Source organism: Gopherus flavomarginatus, chromosome 1 (assembly GCF_025201925.1).
Source record: "Gopherus flavomarginatus isolate rGopFla2 chromosome 1, rGopFla2.mat.asm, whole genome shotgun sequence".
Taxonomy (NCBI): domain Eukaryota; kingdom Metazoa; phylum Chordata; order Testudines; family Testudinidae; genus Gopherus; species Gopherus flavomarginatus.
In genome coordinates, this window is record NC_066617.1 from 377,536,752 (window position 1) to 377,542,718 (window position 5,967).

A 5,967-nucleotide genomic window follows, 5' to 3' on the forward strand; every position below is an offset into this window, starting at 1 on the left:
CTTTGTCTTCTGGTACATGTGCCATAATTCCTTCACCTTTGCTGTGTACTGCAGTGTGTCCCGATTGTAGCTCTTTTGCCACATGCTGCATGAAATCTGCCCTTAGGTATTGACAGTCCTATGGCTGGAGCACAGCTGGAACTGCACAGCCTCCTCCCCAAATACTGAGCAGCTCCAGAAGCTCCGCAGTGTCCGCAGCATTTAGCCACCACGACAACCTGGGAAGGTGTGACGTGAGCACTCCACACCGAGCAAACAGGAAGGGGAATTTTAAAATTCCAGAGCCTTTAAAGGGGGAAGGGGAGAAAGCATTTACCTTAATGCAGGGGAGAGGAGTTGAAACTCTTCCCTAGAGCCCTCACGATGAGCAATGTGGGACACCTTCCAGAGGCCAATTACACTGATAAAACAAGCACAAGTGTCTACGCTGGCACTTTGCCAACAAAACTTTTGCCTAAAACTCTTGTCAAGGTGGTTATATGATGTCACTGGATCTGAGGAGTTCTGTCATTGAAAGTCACTGCGCAGTATGTAGACAGCTGTTGTTTCTTTGGCAAAACCTGCTTATTTGTGAAAAAACACGGCAGTGTAGAAAAAGCCTAAGGAAGAATGATGGATAACCAGTATCCACCATTGTGTTTCCTACTGGTGCCTAGTAAGGTTTCTCACCCCATGATGTGCAGGAATTATTGAGCAGGGAGCACCATAAAATATGGAATTGGCATTAGTAGGCTCAGTTCTTCATAATTCATTTCTCTCAATAATGAAAATATCATTTTTCAGTGTGCGAAGAGTGACCAATCTGCTTTGCCCATGAGAACAGCCTCCAGCGGTGCATGTAGTGTCTCATATTCACATTTCAGAGTGGTAGCTGTATTAGTCTGTATCAGCAAAAAAAAACCAACCAAAAAACGAGGAGTACTTGTGGCACCTTAGAGACTAACAAATTTATGTGGGCATAAGCTTTCGTGGGCTAAAACTCACTTCACTGGATGCATGCAGTGGAAAATACAGTAGGAAGATATATATATACACAGAGAACATGAAAAATGTGTGTTGTCATATGAATGTAACAAGATTAATCAATTAAGGTGGGCTATTATCAGCAGGAGGGAAAAAGAAACTTTTGTAGTGATAATCAGGATGGCCCATTTCCAACAGTTGACAGAAAAATGTGAGTAGCAGTAGGAGGAAATTAGCATGGGGAAATAGTTTTTACTTTGTGTAATGACTCATCCACTCCCACTCTTTATTCAAGCCTAATTTAACGGTGTCTAGTTTGCAAATTAATTCTAGTTCTGCAGTTTCTCGTTGGTGTCTGTTTTTGAAGGTTTTTTTGTTGGAGTATTGCAACTTTTAGGTCTGTAATTGAGTGACCCAGCAGGTTGAAGTGTTCTTCGACTGGTTTTTGAATGTTATAATTCTTGACGTCTAATTTGTGTCCATTTATTCTTTTGCGTAGAGACTGTCCGGTTTGGCCGATGTACATGACAGAGGGGCATTGCTGGCACAGGATGGCATATAACACATTGGTAGTTGTGCAGGTGAACGAGCCTCTGATACTGTGGGGGCTGATGTGATTAGGTCCTATGATGGTGTCCCTTGAATGGATATGTGGACAGAGTTGGCAATGGACCTTTTTGCAAGGATAGGTTCCTGAATTAGTGTTTTTGTTGTGTGGTGTGTGGTTGCTGGTGAGTATTTGCTTCAGGTTGGGAGGCTGTCTGTAAGAAAGGACTGGCCTGTCTCCCAAGGTCTGTGAGAGTGAGGGCTTGTCCTTCAGGAAAGATTGTAGATCCTTGATGATGTGCTGGAGAGGTTTTACTGGGGGGTTGAAGGTGATGGTCACTAGCTCATATTCACGTTTTCTCTCCATCCAGGTATTTGTACTGCGACCACCACACTAGAGCTTGGGCACATACTTGAAGTCAGGGGAACGTACAGTGCATGCAGGAGACCCCGTTCTGCCTCAGAGTTGGACACCTTCTCCCCTACTGAATGTCAGATTCCAACACAACCAACTTCACCAACCCCTCCACCCAGGGCCGGTGCTTCCTTTTAGGCGACCCAGGGAATTGCCTAGGGCGCCAGGATTATTGGGGGGTGGCATTATGCCGGGAGGGGGCAGGCAGCTCTGGTTGACCTGCTGCAGTCATGCCTACAGAGGATCCGCTGGTCTCGCGGCTCCGGTGGACCTCCTGCAGGCATGACTGCAGCAGCTCCACCGGAGCCGCGGGACCAGCACGCGGGGAGGTGAAATGGCCGTGCGCCTAGGGCACTAAAAATACTAGCTCCGGTCCTGCCTCCACTTCCATCTTGCTGGGCATTCCTGGCCTGGAAGCAGCTCATGTCTGGATCTCCATCCCCTTCTGCACCGTGTACATCATAGCCATCATGGGGCACTTCACCATCCTGTTCATTGTGAAAATGGAGCTGAACCTCCATGAGCCCATGTACTATTTCCTCTGCATGCTGGCTGTCACTGACCTGGTCCTGTATACATCCACCCTGCCCAAAAAGCTGACAATTTTCTGGCTCAATTCTAAGGAGATCAATTTCAATGCCTGCCTCACCCAGACGTACTTCATTCACTGCTTCTTAGCAATGGAGTCTGAGATTCTCGTAGCCATGGCTTTGGATCGCTATGTGGCCATCTGCCATCCCTTAAGACATACCACCACTCTGATGAACCCCCTGGTGGCCAAGATTGGCCTGGCCGTGGTGCTGCTTGGTTTCATAGTTGTATTACCCTATCCCTTACTGGCAAGACAATGGCCTTATTGCAGAACCAACATCATCCTCCAGCCGTACTGCCTGCACATAGCTGTGGTGAACCTAGCCTGTGCCGACACCCATGTCAGTAGTTACTACGACCTCTTTGGGCAATTCTGTTTGATGGGTCTGGATGTGATTTATATCGGGGTGTCCTATATCCAGATCCTCAGGGCCATCTTCAGCCTCCCCACAGAAAACACGCGTCTCAAGATTTTTGGGACCTGCAGCTCCCACTTTTTTGTCATTTTAGCTTTTTACTTCCCAGATCTAATCATCTCTCTCATGAACAGATTTGCCCAAATGTGCCCCTGCATTTCCACGTTCTCATTGCCAACCTGTACTTCTTGCTGCCACCCATGCTAAACCCCATCATCTACGGTGTGAAGACCAAACAGATCCGGGACAGGATGCTCTGGCTCTTTACTAATAAAGGGGCCTAACGTTTTCTCCTGGTGCTCTGGATCTCAGACCAAGCTCTGTGCAGAGCTGGCTGGTGACATGGTGCTGGGCCCCCTTCCCGCAATCACTTACTGGACAGTCAAAGTGACATTAAATCCTTTCCTGCCCTTGCTGCACTCTGTCTACGTACAACTCATTCTCTCATAGGATTCCACCTTTCTAATTGCTTTTAACTAGACCTCTGAGGCCCCACTTCTGCCCTGCCTATTCCCCAAGACCCTGACCCCTGACCTACCTCTGTCCACGAGGCCGCTTCCGCTGTCCCACCTGTTCCCCCAAGACCTGCGCCATTCCCCATCTCTTACATCAAAGCCCAACCCTTGTTACTCACTTTCCCCCTCTCCATCCCCATCTGCTTGCTGGATCATCTGCACCTTCCTCTCCCACCATCTGGGCTCCCTCTGCTCCGGGGCTGGGCTGGGATCTGCTGCAGCCTGGCAAGGAACCTGCAGTGAGGATGCAGCGCTGGGGCCAGCAGGCCAGTCCGGAGCAGAGAGGGAGGCCAGGAAACTGTATAAAATCAGCTGAGAGTTGGGAACAGGGTTGTGATGCAGTCAGCTGAGACTGTGCATTATACAACTTGTGGGCCCTAAAGCTCAGCTGCAAAGTCTTGAGGGGAGAGACCCTTGTGTGGCTTATTTCCTTAACTTTCAGCAATGGTCTCAAATTGCAGTGGGGGAGGTCTAGGTTCGATATTAGGAAACACTGTTTCACTGGGAGGGTGATGAAGCACTGGAATGGGTTCCCTAGGGAGGTGGTGGAATCTCCATCTTTAGAAGTATTTACGGCCCAGCTTGACAAAGCCCTGGCTGGGATGATCAGGTTGGGATTGGTCCTGCTTTGAGCAGGGGTAGGACTATATGACCTTCTGAGGTGTTCTCCAACACTAATCTTCTATGATTCTATGATTTGTTCCTCCTGGCTGGGGGTCTGTGGGTGGCAGGGTGTTGGGCTGGGAGCCCTTTGTCCTGAGCCAGGCCTCGGGGGCAGGGCAAGGGATCAGCTTTGAAGCTAGGAGGACAACAGCTGACACAGGCGGAAGGACAAGCCCCATCTTGGCTGGGAAGGGGGGATGCTGGGCAGAGGCTGGGTGGCTGCAGTAGCTCACACAGAGGGAGATAAATGCCACGGCTACCATGAGCCAGCAATTTACATGGCACCGTATCTGGAATGACAGATTTTGATCACAACATCTAGAAGTCCTTCAGCTAGGCTGCTAGGCACGGTTCTCCTCATGTTATGGATGGGCTGAGCCACACAGAGATAAAGTGATTTACTCAAGGCCACAGAATGAGTCTGTGGCAGAGCTGAGAATAGAAAGCAGGAGTCCTGACCCCCGACACTGCTCCACCACCACTGCTCTGGCCATGAACTGGCATTGCTCCTCTGTGTTGTCTTACAGACAGTGAGGCTATTTGTGTGTTGTGATCAATGGCATTGACGTCCTTCTTAAACAGGAGGAATTTTTAAAAAAACAGGTTTCCGCACAGTTCAGTTTTCAGCCTTGTCTTGCTTGTTTACCAGGGACCACACGCTGCCTGGAACTCTACAGTGTACAGAATGGACAAGGATGTGCTGTAAGGAACCACATCAGTGCAGGCTGTGACTCTGCAGCCCTGATTAGGGGCTTTTCGTAGCAGCACACTAGAAATAATAAATAATTAACTCCATTTAATGCAGGGAGAGGCTGTGCCCAAGGTTACCCAGTGAATTTGGGGAAGAGCTGAGACTCTTCACTCCCAGCTGACTAGTTTCTGCTGATGCATTATCTCTAGTTAATATGTCTTGGGCCAAATTCTCAGCTGGTGTAAGTGGTTGCAGCGTCACTGACATCAGGGGAGATCCTCAGCACTAAATTGTAAGCTAGGTACCCTAGGCTATTTTCCTGGCTCAAGACTGTTTGTAGAACCAATCAACAGTAAATACTGTCCATGTGTGACCGTGCTTCAGCGGGACACGGCTGAGGATGCCAAATTCAGGACAAACTGCTGAGAAAGAGGGTAGGGTCACCCCAGGCTGGTGGTTTTTCTATGGTTACATTATACCAAGCCAGTAATAAATATAAACTTCTGCTTCACCACACTGGTTAACTAGACACATCCCAGCCCTGGGCTCAGCACCCGGACACTGGACTCCATGATTAGAAGTCAGTAAAAACCAATTTCCACCACATATCAAGCCCTTCCAATCTGAAGAGATCAGCCGCTTAGCCAGGTCCATACATAACACAGATCTTACCCAATAATCCCACTTCTGCCACCTCTTTAGCAATTAAAAACTAAAGTTTAATAATAAAAGAAAACAGAAAGAGTTATAAATGGTTAATAAATCAGATACATCCAAGTGGCTTTTCAGTGTTCAGAGATCAGGATCTCAGCAGTAATGGAATAAACTGCTAGCTTTCAAAAGTGTCTCTGGAAATAAACAAAGCAATTTGGGGGTCTTTAGTCCTTGTTCAGAGCTTCCATGTTAGAAACCCAGTGCAGAGAAATGAAGACAAGCCACAGATGTCTCTTTTGTATCCTCTGCCCTGTGCTTGGAATTTTACTGTCCCAAACAAAGTCCATTCCAGTACATCACCAATATTAATAACATCAGACACAAAGATGACACATGCATGTACACAGGATAATCATACTTAGCAAATCATAACTTTTCCATTAACAGCTGACAGGACATATTGTGTACAAATTTGTTACAATTATATAACTGTGGCAGTAACAATGATAAAAG

General features: G+C 47.7%; 1 pseudogene; it reads left to right on the plus strand.

The window, feature by feature from the left end:
• Window positions 1–1,998: 1,998 nt before the first annotated feature.
• LOC127031628 (olfactory receptor 52K2-like) lies at window positions 1,999–3,215 on the plus strand (annotated as a pseudogene).
• Window positions 3,216–5,967: the final 2,752 nt, after the last annotated feature.